Genomic DNA, 16,504 nt, shown 5'->3' with positions numbered 1-16,504 from the left:
TTTTACGCCTTTCGCCTTGAGACACTTGAATGTCGTTTCAAGGTCGGAGAGGAGGTCGGAGGCTTTCCTCGTCTTGATACGATGTCATCGACGTAAGCCTCGACCGTTCGACCAATGTGCTCTCCGAACACGTGGTTCATGCACCTTTGGTACGTCGCACCCGCATTCCTCAAACCGAATGGCATAGTAGTGTAGCAGTACATGCCAAAAGGTGTGATGAAAGAAGTCGCGAGCTGGTCGGACTCTTTCATCCTGATTTGGTGATACCCTGAGTAGGCATCGAGGAACGATAGGGTTTCGCACCCAGCAGTAGAATCCACGATTTGATCGATGCGAGGCAGAGGGTAGGGAACTTTCGGACATGCTTTGTTTAGACCAGTGTAGTCTACACACATCCGCCATTTCCCGCCTTTCTTTCTCACAAGCACAGGGTTGGCTAGCCATTCGGGATGGAATACCTCTTTGATGAACCCGACAGCTGTCAGCTTGTGGATCTCCTCGCCTATAGCTCTGCGCTTTTCTTTGTCGAATCGGCGCAGAGGCTGCTTCATGGGTCGGGCTCCAGCTCGGACATCCAGCGAGTGCTCGGTGTTGGGGACTTGTTCTCAAATGCTATGAATTAAGAACAAGGCAACATAAAATGTTAAATGTTAATGCCCTTCGTCCGCTGAAGCATTATTTCCTTAAGGATTTAATGAACTTCGGACGAAGGTTAAAAACGGTACAATTATGAATGTTGAATCTTCGTAATTAAACTCTCAGAAATTATATAAAATAATGCGAGATATGAAGCATTAAAGACAAGTAAATTATATAAACTTGATGTATTTAAATATTAGATACATTTATACCTCTGCCTTGGCAAAGGATAATTTCCGAGTGATGCGATTGCAATTACAGGAATGCGTGAACAGCAAAGAAATACTGTTCACTATTTATAGGCACAGGACACAGCCTGTGAGGAATTACAATCATACCCCTCATAAAAGTTTACAACATTGACTCAGACCTTTATGGACTAAAAGGTCATTCTATCTTTAAGTCGGTTCGACCCTTCATCTTCGGATACGTTGCAATTCCGAAGCTTTATGAACGGTACCCTTGAAAGGGAAATGTGCCCTCGGGCCATTTCTAAGTATTTTGGTGATTGAGTGTCAACACAAGTGCTTAAACGTGAATCAATGCCCATGGATGAAACAAAGTGCAAATCTAGAGCAAAGGTATGTTTCTAAGTCTTAGTACATTGGTTTTGTGTACTAATATACTTGTCTAAGTATTAGAAACAGGAAGAAGAAGAGAAGAAGAAAGTTGGCTGTGTACAGCCAGGAGGCTGTTTCGGTCTGGGGCACCGGACTGTCCGGTGGTGCACCGGACAGTGTCCGGTGCGCCAGGCTGCCTCGACCTGAAGACGCTGCTCTCGGGAATTTGCCGACGGCGTACGGCTAAAATTCACCGGACTGTCCGGTGTGCACCGGACTGTCCGGTGAGTCAACGGTCGGCCGCAGAATCTGCGCGCGACACGTGGTCTGGCCAACGGTCGGAAGGAGGCACCGGACTGTCCGGTGTGCACCGGACTGTCCGGTGCGCCAGATCTGCAACGGTCGGCAACGGTCGGCTGCGCTGTTTATGGAAATAAATCGGGCACCGGACAGTGTCCGGTGTGCACCGGACTGTCCGGTGCGCCCGACGACAGAAGGCAAGATTGGCCTTCTGGATTTGCTCTCAACGGCTCCTAGCTACCTTGGGGCTATAAAAGGGACCCCTAGGCGCATGGAGGAGATACCCAAGCAACCTTAGAGCATTCCTGATCATCCACACTCAGTCTTTGCGCATCCGATTGTCATTCTAAGTGATTCGAGCTCCGTTCTTGTGAGAACCTTGAGATAGTCTTTTGAGCTCGACTCTTGGCCGTGTGTGTGCGCGTTTTGCTGTGGATTTGTGTGTGTTGCTTCCCTCCCTTACTCCGTATTTCTTTGTGAATCTCAAGTGTAAGGGCGAGAGACTCCAAGTTGTGGAGATTCCTCGCAAACGGGATATTGAAAGAAAAGCATAACACTATGGTATTCAAGTTGATCATTGGATCACTTGAGAGGAGTTGAGTGCAACTCTCGTCCGTTGGGACGCCACAACGTGGAGTAGGCAAGTTTTGTACTTGGCCGAACCACGGGATAAATCACTGTGTCTTCTCTGTGTTGAACTCCTTGTGATTATCATATTGTGCAAGATCTTCTCTCTAGCCACTTGGCATTAACTGTGCTAACACTTAATCAAAGTTTTGTGGCTTAAGTTTTGAAGTTTACAGGATCACCTATTCACCCCCCCTCTAGGTGCTCTCAATTGGTATCGGAGCCGTTCTCTTCAAGAAGGGGTCTAACCGCCCGAAGAGATGGATCCTAAGGGGAAGGGAATCGTGATCAACGACAAGGAAAAGGAGTCCTTCGTCAACGAGCCAAAAGATGATAAATCCAATGACTTTGGCTCGGGCCACAGACGTAAAGATGGGAAGAAGAAGAAGACAAGGCGCATCAAGGAGATCGTCTACTACGACAGTGACGAATCCTCTTCTTCCCAAAAGGACGACGACAACGACTACAGGAAGACGGTCAATTCAAACTTTTCATTTGATTATTCTCGTATTCCACATAGTTCGAATTCGCATTTGCTTTCCATTCCTCTTGGCAAACCTCCACACTTTGATGGGGAGGACTACGCGCGGATTTTGGAGTCACAAAATGCGTAGTCATTTATTCTCTCTCCATCCAAGCATATGGGAGATCGTAGAGAATGGAATGAAATTTGATAGCTCGGATAGCCCTATGTTTATTAATGAACAAATTCACAAAAATGCACAAGCTACTACTGTGTTGCTAGCCTCTTTGTGCAGGGACGAGTACAATAAGGTGAGCAGCTTGGACAATGCCAAGCAAATATGGGACACCCTCAAGATTTCTCACGAGGGGAACGACATCACCATGCTCACTAAAATGGAATTGGTGGAGGGCGAGCTTGGAAGGTTTGCAATGATAAGGGGCGAGGAGCCAACCCAAACATACAACCGGCTCAAGACCCTTATCAACAAAATAAGGAGTTATGGAAGCACGCGATGGACGGACCATGACGTCGTCCGACTATTACTAAGGTCCTTTACCATTCTTGATCCTCATTTGGTGAATAATATTCGTGAGAATCCCAGGTACACCAAAATGTCGCCCGAAGAAGTCCTAGGAAAATTCGTCAGCGGGCGAATGATGATTAAGGAAGCAAGGTACGTGGACGACGCCTTGAATGGACCAATCAACGAGCCGCAACCTCTTGCTCTCAAAGCAACAAGAAGCAAGGAGGCGCTACCTAGCAAGGTGGCACAAATTGAGGCGGCCGAACTTAATGATGAAGAGATGGCTCTCATCATCAAACGCTTCAAGACGGTGCTAAGAGGTCACAAGGGGCAGCCAAGCAAGACCAAGACAAAGGGGAAGCGCTCATGCTTCAAGTGCGGTAAGATTGGTCATTTTATCGCTAACTGCCCCGATAACGATAGTGACCAGGAACAGGGGAACAAGAGGGAAAAGAAGAAGAACTACAAGAAGGCCAAGGGCGAGGCACACATTGGAAAGGAGTGGGATTCGGATTGCTCCTCCGACTCCGACAATGAAGGACTCGCCGCCACCGCCTTCAACAAGTCATCCCTCTTCCCGAACGAGCGTCACACATGCCTTATGGCAAGGGAGAAGAAGGTGAGTACTCGAAACTCCACTTATGCTTCTTCTAGTGATAATGAGTCTAGTGATGATGATGACATAGACTATTCATGCTTATTCAAGGGTTTAGATAGATCTAAAATAGACAAAATAAATGAATTGATTGATGCCTTGAATGATAAGAATGTGCTTTTAGAAAAGCAAGAAGATTTGTTGTATGAAGAACATGACAAATTTGTAGAAGCACAAAAATCACTTGCATTAGAGATTAAGAGAAATGAAATGCTTTCTTGTGAGTTGTCTACATGTCATGATTCAATTGCTAGTTTAAAGAGCATAAATGATGATTTAAATGCTAAACTAGAAAAATATAGTAAATCAACATCTTGTGAAGAACATGTTAATATTTGCACTAGGTGTATAGATTTCGATGTTGATGCCTCTAGTGATCATTTAGTTTCAATTTCCAAACTAACTGAGGAATTGGCTAGTCTTAATGCCCAACTTAAGACTAGCAAGAATGACTTCGATAAACTAAAATTTGCAAGGGATGCCTACACGATTGGTAGACACCCCTCAATTAAGGATGGACTTGGCTTCAAAAGGGAAGCCAAGAACTTAACAAGCCATAAGGCTCCCATTCCCGCTAAGGAGAAAGGGAAGGCCCCTATGGCTACTAGTGCTAAAAAGAACCATGCCTTTTTGTATTATGATAGAAAAATTCTAGAAATGCTGTTAGAAGTTATGATGCTTTTAATTCACATGCTTATGATTCTTATGCCATGACTGCTTCTAGTTCTTCCTATATGCATGGTAGAAGTATGACTAGGAGAAATGCTATTCATCACGTGCCTAGAAAGAATACTATTCATGCTCCTAGGAAAGTAGTAAATGAACCTTCTACAATTTATTGTACTTTAAATGCTTCCTTTGCTATTTGTAGAAAGGATAGGAAGATAGTTGCTAGGAAGTTAGGGGCAAAATGCAAGGGAGACAAAACTTGCATTTGGGTCCCTAAGGAAATTGTGACTAACCTTGTAGGACCCAACAAGAGTTGGGTACCTAAGTCCCAAGCCTAAATTTGCCTTGCAGGTTTATGCATCCGGGGGTTCAAGCTGGATTATTGATAGCGGATGCACAAACCATATGACGGGGGAGAAGAAGATGTTCACCTCCTACGTCAAGAATAAGGATTCCCAAGATTCAATTATATTCGGTGATGGGAATCAAGGCAAGGTAAAAGGATTAGGTAAAATTGCAATCTCAAATGAGCACTCAATTTCTAATGTGTTTTTAGTTGAGTCCTTGGGATATAATTTGCTATCTGTTAGTCAATTATGCAACATGGGGTATAACTGTCTATTTACAAATGTAGATGTGTCTGTCTTTAGAAGAAGTGATGGTTCACTAGCTTTTAAGGGTGTATTAGACGGCAAACTTTATTTAGTTGATTTTGCAAAAGAAGAGGCCGGTCTAGATGCATGCTTAATAGCTAAGACTAGCATGGGCTGGCTGTGGCATCGCCGCTTAGCACATGTGGGGATGAAGAACCTTCACAAGCTTCTAAAGGGAGAACACGTGATAGGTTTGACTAACGTGCAATTCGAAAAAGATAGACCTTGTGCAGCTTGTCAAGCAGGTAAACAAGTGGGAGGAGCACATCACAGCAAGAATGTGATGACCACTTCAAGACCCCTGGAGCTGCTGCATATGGACCTCTTCGGACCCGTCGCCTATCTGAGCATAGGAGGGAGTAAGTATGGTCTAGTTATTGTTGATGACTTTTCCCGCTTCACTTGGGTGTTCTTTTTGCAGGATAAGTCTGAAACCCAAGGGACCCTCAAGCGCTTCCTCAGGAGAGCTCAAAATGAGTTTGAGCTCAAGGTGAAGAAGATAAGGAGCGACAACGGGTCCGAGTTCAAGAACCTTCAAGTGGAGGAGTTCCTTGAGGAGGAAGGGATCAAGCATGAGTTCTCCGCTCCCTACACACCACAGCAAAATGGTGTGGTAGAGAGGAAGAACAGGACGCTAATCGACATGGCGAGGACTATGCTTGGAGAGTTCAAGACCCCCGAGCGTTTTTGGTCGGAAGCCGTGAACACGGCTTGCCACGCCATCAACAGGGTCTACCTTCACCGCCTCCTCAAGAAGACGTCGTATGAGCTTCTAACCGGTAACAAACCCAATGTATCTTACTTTCGTGTATTTGGGAGCAAGTGCTACATTCTAGTGAAGAAGGGTAGAAATTCTAAGTTTGCTCCCAAAGCTGTAGAAGGGTTTTTGTTAGGTTATGACTCAAATACAAAGGCGTATAGAGTCTTCAACAAATCATCGGGTTTGGTTGAAGTCTCTAGCGACGTTGTATTTGATGAGACTAATGGCTCTCCAAGAGAGCAAGTTGTTGATTGTGATGATGTAGATGAAGAAGATGTTCCGACGGCAGCTATACGAACCATGGCGATTGGGGAAGTACGGCCACAGGAACAAGATGAACGAGATCAACCATCTTCCTCAACTACGGTGCTACCCCCAACTCAAGACGATGAACAGGTTCATCAACAGGAGGCGGATGATCAAGGGGGAGCACAAGATGATCATGTGATGAAGGAAGATGCGCAACCGGCACCTCCAACCCAAGTTCGAGCGATGATTCAAAGGGATCATCCCGTCGATCAAATTCTGGGTGACATTAGCAAGGGAGTAACTACTCGATCTCGATTAGTTAATTTTTGTGAGCATTACTCCTTTGTCTCTTCTATTGAGCCTTTCAGGGTAGAGGAGGCCTTGCTAGATCCAGACTGGGTGTTGGCCATGCAGGAGGAGCTCAACAACTTCAAGCGCAATGAAGTTTGGACACTGGTGCCTCGTCCGAAGCAAAATGTTGTGGGAACCAAGTGGGTGTTCCGCAACAAACAGGACGAGCACGGGGTGGTGACGAGAAACAAGGCTCGACTTGTGGCAAAAGGTTATGCCCAAGTCGCAGGTTTGGATTTCGAGGAGACTTTTGCTCCTGTGGCTAGGCTAGAATCAATTCGAATCTTGCTAGCATATGCCGCTCACCATTCTTTCAGGTTGTACCAAATGGATGTGAAGAGCGCTTTCCTCAACGGGCCGATCAAGGAGGAAGTGTACGTAGAGCAACCCCCTGGCTTCGAGGATGATCGGTTCCCCGACCATGTGTGTAAGCTCTCTAAGGCGCTCTATGGACTTAAGCAAGCCCCAAGAGCATGGTATGAATGCCTTAGAGATTTCTTAGTTGCTAATGCTTTCAAGGTTGGGAAAGCCGATCCAACTCTTTTTACTAAGACATGTGATGGTGACTTGTTTGTGTGCCAAATTTATGTCGATGACATAATATTTGGTTCTACTAACCAAAAGTCTTGTGAAGAGTTTAGCAGGGTGATGACGCAAAAGTTCGAGATGTCGATGATGGGCGAGTTGAACTACTTCCTTGGGTTCCAAGTGAAGCACCTCAAGGACGGCACCTTCATCTCCCAAACAAAGTACACGCAAGATCTGCTAAAGCGGTTTGGGATGAAGGACGCCAAGCCCGCAAAGACTCCGATGGGGACCGACGGACACACCGACCTCAACAAAGGAGGTAAGTCCGTTGATCAAAAAGCATACCGGTCAATGATAGGATCTTTGCTTTACTTATGTGCTAGTAGACCGGATATTATGCTTAGCGTATGCATGTGTGCTAGATTTCAATCCGATCCTAAGGATTGTCACTTAGTGGCGGTGAAGCGAATTCTTAGATATTTGGTTGCTACGCCTTGCTTCGGGCTCTGGTATCCAAAGGGGTCTAACTTTGACTTAGTTGGATACTCAGACTCCGACTATGCTGGATGTAAGGTCGATAGGAAGAGTACATCAGGGACGTGCCAATTCCTAGGAAGGTCCCTGGTGTCGTGGAACTCTAAGAAACAAACCTCCGTTGCCCTATCCACCGCTGAGGCCGAGTATGTTGCCGCAGGACAGTGTTGCGCGCAACTACTTTGGATGAGGCAAACCCTCCGGGACTTCGGCTACAATCTGAGCAAAGTCCCACTCCTATGTGATAATGAGAGTGCTATCCGCATGGCGGAAAATCCTGTTGAGCACAGCCGCACAAAGCACATAGACATCCGGCATCACTTTTTGAGAGACCACCAGCAAAAGGGAGATATCGAAGTGTTTCATGTTAGCACCGAGAACCAGCTAGCCGATATCTTCACTAAGCCTCTAGATGAGAAGACCTTTTGCAGGTTGCGTAGTGAACTAAATGTCTTAGATTCGCGGAACCTGGATTGAAATGTAGCATACATGTATTTATGCTTTTTGATCATGTTCCTTTTTGCATTTTGTTGCTTGTTATGGTGCTCAAGTTGTACAAACACTCCCTGGACCTCACAAGTCCGTTGCAAAGTGATGCACATGTTTAGGGGGAGATGTGTTACAACTTGACCCTTTGAGACTAACCATGTGCTTGAGTTTGATGATTTAGTCTCGAAGGAGGATTGAAAGGGAAAAGGTGGACTTGGACCATGAAAGACTTCCACTACACTCCGATGAGAGGGTAACTTATTCCAAGTTCATCTCATGAAATCTTATTGCCTTTTTGCTCTTAATTGAAGACTTTGGTGAGGCAATGGGGTTATGGGGCCAAGATTGATCCCATTTTGGTGCTTGATGCCAAAGGGGGAGAAAATAAAGGCCAAAGCGATAAATGGATCAGCTACCACTTGAGAGATTTTGAAAATAGTAGAATAGAGTTTTTGCTTTGTCAAACGCTTTTATTGTCTCTTATTGTCTCTCTTGTCAAAAGTTGGCTTCTTGTGGGGAGAAGTGCTGATTATGGGAAATAGGGGGAGTTTTTGAAATCTTTGATCAATCTCTTTTGGGATGACTCTCTTTATGCTCCAACATGTGTGTTTGACTTAGAGATAGAGATTTGAGTTTGATTTGCAAAAACAAACCAAGTGATGGCAAAGGATGATCCATATATGCCAAAATTGAATCAAAATCAATTTGAGTTTTATTTGAAGTGATTTTGCACTTTGTCTAGTTGCTTTATGTTGTGTTGGCATAAATCACCAAAAAGGGGGAGATTGAAAGGGAAATGTGCCCTCGGGCCATTTCTAAGTATTTTGGTGATTGAGTGTCAACACAAGTGCTTAAACGTGAATCAATGCCCATGGATGAAACAAAGTGCAAATCTAGAGCAAAGATATGTTTCTAAGTCTTAGTACATTGGTTTTGTGTACTAATATACTTGTCTAAGTATTAGAAACAGGAAGAAGAAGAGAAGAAGAAAGTTGGCTGTGTACAGCCAGGAGGCTGTTTCGGTCTGGGGCACCGGACTGTCCGGTGGTGCACCGGACAGTGTCCGGTGGTGCACCGAACAGTGTCCGGTGCGCCAGGCTGCCTCGACCTGAAGACGCTGCTCTCGGGAATTTGCCGACGGCGTACGGCTAAAATTCACCGGACTGTCCGGTGTGCACCGGACTGTCCGGTGAGTCAACGGTCGGCCGAGCCAACGGTCGGCCGCAGAATCTGCGCGCGACACGTGGTCTGGCCAACGGTCGGAAGGAGGCACCGGACTGTCCGGTGTGCACCGGACTGTCCGGTGCGCCAGATCTGCAACGGTCGGCAACGGTCGGCTGCGCTGTTTATGGAAATAAATCGGGCACCGGACAGTGTCCGGTGTGCACCGGACTGTCCGGTGCGCCCGACGACAGAAGGCAAGATTGGCCTTCTGGATTTGCTCTCAACGGCTCCTAGCTGCCTTGGGGCTATAAAAGGGACCCCTAGGCGCATGGAGGAGATACCCAAGCAACCTTAGAGCATTCCTGATCATCCACACTCAGTCTTTGCGCATCCGATTGTCATTCTAAGTGATTCGAGCTCCGTTCTTGTGAGAACCTTGAGATAGTCTTTTGAGCTCGACTCTTGGCCGTGTGTGTGCGCGTTTTGCTGTGGATTTGTGTGTGTTGCTTCCCTCCCTTACTCTGTATTTCTTTGTGAATCTCAAGTGTAAGGGCGAGAGACTCCAAGTTGTGGAGATTCCTCGCAAACGGGATATTGAAAGAAAAGCATAACACTGTGGTATTCAAGTTGATCATTGGATCACTTGAGAGGAGTTGAGTGCAACTCTCGTCCGTTGGGACGCCACAACGTGGAGTAGGCAAGTTTTGTACTTGGCCGAACCACGGGATAAATCACTGTGTCTTCTCTGTGTTGAACTCCTTGTGATTATCATATTGTGCAAGATCTTCTCTCTAGCCACTTGGCATTAACTGTGCTAACACTTAATCAAAGTTTTGTGGCTTAAGTTTTGAAGTTTACAGGATCACCTATTCACCCCCCCCTCTAGGTGCTCTCAACCCTTCGGCATTACGTACAGACAGCTTCAGCCGAAGCTGTTTCTTCCTGCAGGACCTTCGGCGACGAAGCATGGTCCCAACAGTAGCCCCTTCGCGGTGCTAGATCGTTTTTCGTAACGAGCTTGATCCGTGAAAAAAGTCTCTTAGGCTTCCGGAAGCCGAAGGTCCGAAAAACACCTTCCCTGAGCTCGTTGTCGAGAAACGGTACAGTTTCCGAGCGCGTAGCGGTCCCACCCTGCAGGGTTACTATTTGGTCTCTGCGGTCCACCGCGCAGCGGGTGTGAGCAGCTGTTTGCCTGGTGTAAAAATCCTGACGATTCACCTTCTTACCTGCAGTACTATATAAACAGACGGGTAGGTGTGAAGTTACCACAGCATTCATTGCTATTGCACTGTTTTGCTGCCAAAATTTTTAACCATAGCCGAAGCTTGACTCTCGCAATCAGACGAAGCTCCAGTTTAAAGCCTACTTCGTCAGAAGAAAAGCTTCGGAAGAGGAAGTTATTTAGTTCCCAAGAAATTCAGAATTAAATGGCCAGAGTGCGCTCTACCGCTAGAGTTGAGCGTGAGGGAGGCGAAGCCGAAGGAGCGGAGACTGTTCCTATCTCCGAAGCAATGCGACGATCCGGATTGATGTCCTCGGAAGGAATCCCCACCGTCGAAACAGAACAGACTGTTGCCGATACAGAACAAGTTGCTACCGAAGCAGAGGAAGGAGATATTGAGGAAGCTGCTTCCGATGATGATTACCATATCGCCGTACCGAGCAAGCCCAGCCATTTGGACTTCGGAAAGTCGACTGTCTCCAAGGCCGATTTCTCCAAAATGGTAAAGTCAGGCTATTTCAGTGAAAATGAGAAGAAGCTGCTTCGCTTCGGGGGGGGGGGGGAGGAAACTACCCCGAAGCCAGAAAAGGATGAAATAGTTATTTTCAAGAGTTTTCTGAAAGCTAGGTTGAGGTTTCCTTTGAATAGAATGATTTCTGATGTGCTGCAAAGGTTTGGGATCTATTTTCATCAGCTGACACCTAACGCCATTGTCAGGCTTAGTGTTTATATCTGGGCTCTCCGAAGCCAGGCAGTGGAGCCGTTTGCCGACAGCTTCTGTTGAGTTCATGAGCTGCATTACCAGACTAAGGCCAGAAAAGATGGATTGCATGAAAATTTTGGTTGCTATAATTTTGCTTATCGGAAGACCACGAAGTTTCCTGTGATCAGCTACCGAAGCAAATGGCCGGCAGGCTGGAAATCAGAATGGTTTTATGTCAAAGTTGACGAAGACAAAGAGAAGCTGGTACAGAGCCCTCTTGAACTGATCTTCGGAGAAACAAGACCCCGATACAAAATGGCAGTAGAAGGTCCAACTTGGGCTGCACTGGCTGAATTCAAAATTATTGCAGAACATATTGGCACTAGAGATTTAGTGCAGGAATTCCTGGCCTTCAGGGTTTTTCCAACTATGAAAGAGTGGACCATGCCGAAGCTTAAAGGGGAAAAGAAAGAAGGGGAACTTGTCAGACTGCCTTATTATTATAAGTTTAAAAAATATTTTAAAGCACCCTGCCAAGAATGGCTCGATACAATTGAAACAATGAGTAATGAAATTCTTGGAAATTACTCCAAAAAAGAGGACCAGCTGATGACAGCAGCCTTCGGCACTCGGCCGAAGCGAAGGCTGAACAGGGTACTTGACGCTATAGGTTTTGAATATGCTGACTATGGTCGAGTGGGCGGGGATGCTGGAGGCCCAAAGCGAAAAAGAATTGCCAGCGCTACTGACGAAGAGGTCGCCAAGGTAGCAAAAAAGAAAAAGAAAGATTCTGACAAACCTAGCCTTGAAGAGTTAAACTCTGAGCCGAAGGTGGCCACTACAAGAAAGAGAAAAAGCGCATCTCCAGGGCCGGAAACGCTGGTTCGAGAAGAAGATACTCATGTTACTCCTTCTGCTGCTGAAGTAGAAGAGATTATGAAGGTAATGACTGAACCCTTGCCTATCAGGCTAAGTCCACTGGCACTGGAACTGACGAAGTTTTTTCAGAAGGACAAGGCAGCTTCGGCAGCAGAAAGTCCTGCGAAGCCGAAAAAACGGAGAATTATTCAAGTGACAGATGTGATCCATCAGACGCCGCCACCGGCAACGGTGTCAAAAATTGTCTTTGCCGAGTCTGCCGAAGCCGAAGGCGCCGCAGCCGAAGCTACCGGAGTGGAAACCACTGAAGCTGAAACCGGCGAAGCCGAAGCTACTGGGGCCGAAGTCGGGACCACCGAAGAGTCGAACCTGGAAACCACACTTGAGGTTATTGATAATATACTCATGAAAATGGCTGAAGAAGAAGCTACTGTTGCTGCGGTGAACACAGCAACTAAAAAGGGGAAAGAACAAATTGATGAAATTTCGGAAGAAGGAAATTTTAACTTTCAAGATTTGCTTGGACAAGAGTTAATAGACGCCGAGAAAAAGGAATTGAAAAAATATGCTATATCTTGCGGATATAAATCAGGGGTTGTGCTATTTGGTGGGGTCAACGAAGGGAAACTAAGATGCCTTCGGAACCGCAACGAGGCCAAAATTGTTAGAACCCTCTCCAAAAGCATTGGCTTGCCGAAGCTGGAAGCGGACATGTGCCGTTATCAACGACACCACATCGCCGGAAGCTTGCTTTATGCTAACTTCAAGGTAACGAATATTTTTGTTATTTTATTACTATTATTATTATTATCTTTTAGGTCGTGTTCTAACGAAGATCGTTTTGACAGAGAATATTATTAAGCAAGGTTCTAAAAATGCAACAAGATCTGGAAGAAGAGAAAAACAAAGCCGTCATTCAAGATTTGGCTGAAAAAGTTGAAAATCACGAAGCCAATCTGAAAAAGAAAGACTTCACAATACAAGACCTTGAAATCATGGTCAAAGAGCACGAAGGTGCATTAGAAAAGAAGGATTTTGTTATTCAGACCATGGAGGGTTCTTTGGCTGAAGTCCAAACGGAGAATGACAAATTAAAGAATGAATTGCTCCGATAATCAGAAAAATTCGAGCAAGAAAAGAAATATCTTGAAGCAAGCCTGAAAACTGAAGTGGATAAATACTCAAATTTGCAGAAATCCTTTAAAGAACTTCAGGAGAAATGCTTAAGCTTCGGCAGCCGATGTGTGCAGCGGCTGAAGGATGTGTTTCACTCTGTCGGAGCTAGCTCTTCGAAATTTACACCTTCAGCTAAAAATCTGCCGAGAACATTAGAATATATTGAAGGCGAAGTTGATGCCCTTGACGAAGTTATTGGTGGGCACGCCGACTTCTGCGCCCTGGTAGCTTCTCGGGGCACAGCTACTGCTTTTTTGAAGGCTGGCTGCACGCATGGAAACATTGTGAACAGACCAAACTTCAGCTTGTCAGCTTCAGATTTAATTGATATCCCAAGCTTAGCCAGAAGCATCGGAAATAGATTCATGACCCAGATCTGGGTAAGTGGCGGGCGAAAAATGGCAGGCGACGAAGCTCGAAGCCATCTTAAGCCGGTAAGAAACTTATGTTTGTTACTTTTACCTTCTCCTTTGAAATTTGCACCTTTCTTACTCTGCTGTTTGGTATGCACAGGATGACGAAGCTGAAGAATGACAACGCTGAAGTTTAACGAAGCTGAAGACGAAGCCTTAGCTGAAGCTTAAAATTGTTTACAATATGCTTTCCTGCAAAAATTCTGGAAAAACTCTTGTAATATAGCTATGAAACAACTCATGTAAATTTGTACATACCTTGTAATATATTCTGTCTCCCTTATCCGCATACAGTCTGCTTTGCTGTGAACGAAACTTCTCTTTTGAGCCGAAGGCAAAAAACACCTTCCCTTCTTTTCGTGCACAACGAAGCATAAAAATTTTCCTTCGATTTTCCCTCATTGTCGAAGCATCTTTGTTTTTTGTGCGGTATAATGATGATTCTATATATGTCTAAATGCATGTTTTATGAATGCAAATGACATGATGGGATGTATTGTGCAAATGAATATCAAAACACATAATCATAGTCCTTCAGCGTTGACTTTTCGCTGTAAGCCTCCCTTAGGAGCTTCTTCGCCTTTTACTTTCAGCGGAATCAGCGCTTATTTTTCGCTGTAAGCCTCCCTTAGGAGCTTCTTCGCCTTTTACTTTCGGCGGAATCAACGTTTATTTTTCGCTGTAAGCTCTGCATTCCCTTAGGAACGACTTTTGAGCTTCTCCCTGTTTCCTTTTCTTTTTTTCCTTTTGCATTTACATTTACATTTTTTGGGGGATATCGCTCTCATAAAATTGAAATAGGAAAAATTACATGTTGTGGCCCCATTAAAAACCTTTCTCCCCCTTTGGAAAGGAAAAGGGTGCCACAAAAAAGAATATAAAAAATTACATCGAACTAAACATAATATCGCCGAAGCTCATCCGCATTCGACGATCTAGGAATGTCGTTGCCGTCCATATCCTTCAATCTGTAGGAACCGGGTCTCGACGAAGATACTACTAAAAAGGGGCCTTCCCACTTCAGCTGTAGTTTGCCTACTGTCTCAGGATTAGCTACTCTTCGAAGCACCAAGTGTCCTGGTTCAACGTTCTTCAGCTTGACCTTTCTGTCACGCCATCTTATTGTTTCAGCTTGATATTTATTGATGTTTTCCACAGCTTGAAGTCTGATCCCTTCAATAGCATCTTTTTCTACAGAGGAATCAGCTTCGTCTTCGCCTTCTGCCAAAGCTACTGTCCTTATTGATCCTGCTTTGGCTTCTTCTGGAGTTATTGCTTCGTCACCGAACAATAGTTTAAAGGGCGTAAAGCCTGTTGACCTTGATATAGTTGTATTATGGCTCCACACCACTTTGATTAACTCATCCGGCCACTTTCCCCTGGGCTAATTGAAGATTGACTTCATTATTCCTGTCATTATGATTCCATTGGATCTTTCGACAAGTCCATTTGACTCTGGGTGTCGGACTGATGCAAAATGAATCTTCGTGCCGATTTGATCACAAAATTCTTTGAAGGCCTCAGAATCAAACCGTGTCCCATTATCCACAGTAATAGCCTTCGGCACTCCGAAGCGACAAACAATGTTTTGTCAGAAAAACTTTTGAATAGTAAATGAAGTTATTGTGGCTAAAGGCTTTGCCTCAATCCATTTGGAAAAATATTCCACTGCCACTACCACATATCTTAAGTTCCCCTGTGCTGGTGGTAATGGACCTAACAAGTCAAGACCCCACTTTTGCAACGGCCAAGTGGGTTGTATTAATTGAGTTAAAGACGAAGGTTGTTTTTGATCTCTTGCACATTTCTGACAACCTTCGCACTTTTGGACTATATCCGCTGCATCCGAAGCTGCCTTTGGCCAATAAAATCCTTGGCGAAAAACTTTCCCAAGCAAGGGCCTAGATCCAATGTGAGATCCACACAGGCCTGCATGTATTTCCTTCATTAATTCTATACCTTCGGATCTGGATAAACACTTGAGCAATGGGGAACAGACCCCACGCTTGTATAACTCCCCTTCTATTATGACATATGGTCGAGCTCTTGCTTCTATTCTCCTGTTATAAGCTTCGTCATCTGAAAGAAATTTACCCTGAAGGAAAGAGACGATCTCAGTTCTCCAATCTTCGCTGTGAACAGGGGATATATTAAGGATTGCTCTTTCAAGAAGCTCGACCAAAGGTGCTTTTATTGTTTCAAAAAATACTTCTGAAGGTATGGGCAGCCCCTGGGCTGCTGACTTAGCCAATAGATCAGCGTATTCGTTTTCTCCACGAGGAATATTTTTGACAGAGAAACCTTCGAAGGAAGCCTCAATCCTTCGGACTGTATCTAGATATTTTTCAAGCTTCGGGTCTCTTGCTTTGTAACTCTTGTCAATATGACCAGAGATAACTTGAGAATCAGTTTTAAGAATGGCTCTTCTGATTCCCATTGCCTTTAATTTTCGAAGACCCAAGAGCAAAGCTTCATACTCAGCGATATTATTTATGCAACTAAAATCAAGTTTTGCCGCATAACAAGTTTTAACTTTGGAAGGTGAAACCAACACAGCAGCCGCTCCTGCTCCGAAGGTTCCCCAAGACCCATCACAAAACAATGTCCATGCTTCGGCATCTTTATTTGTTTCTTCCTCCTGAGCCCCTGGCGTCCAGTCAGCAATGAAGTCTGCTAACGCCTGGGATTGAATCGAAGATCTATGAACATAATCGATACAAAATTCATTGAGCTCTGCAGCCCATTTTCCAATCCTTCCAGTAGCTTCTCGGTTTCTCATAATATCCTTCAGAGGTTGTGAAGAAAGAACAATTATGTTGTAAGCTTGAAAATAGTGCCGAAGCTTCCTGGAGGCCATCAAAACAACATATAGTACCTTGTCCAATTCTGTATAATTTTTCTTTGATAAACTAAGAACCTCGGATACAAAATATATTGGGGCCTG

This window comes from Zea mays, chromosome 3 (assembly GCF_902167145.1).
Source record: "Zea mays cultivar B73 chromosome 3, Zm-B73-REFERENCE-NAM-5.0, whole genome shotgun sequence".
NCBI classification, from domain to species: domain Eukaryota; kingdom Viridiplantae; phylum Streptophyta; class Magnoliopsida; order Poales; family Poaceae; genus Zea; species Zea mays.
The sequence above is the reverse complement of the archived record's forward strand: the minus strand, read 5'-3'. Positions refer to the sequence as shown.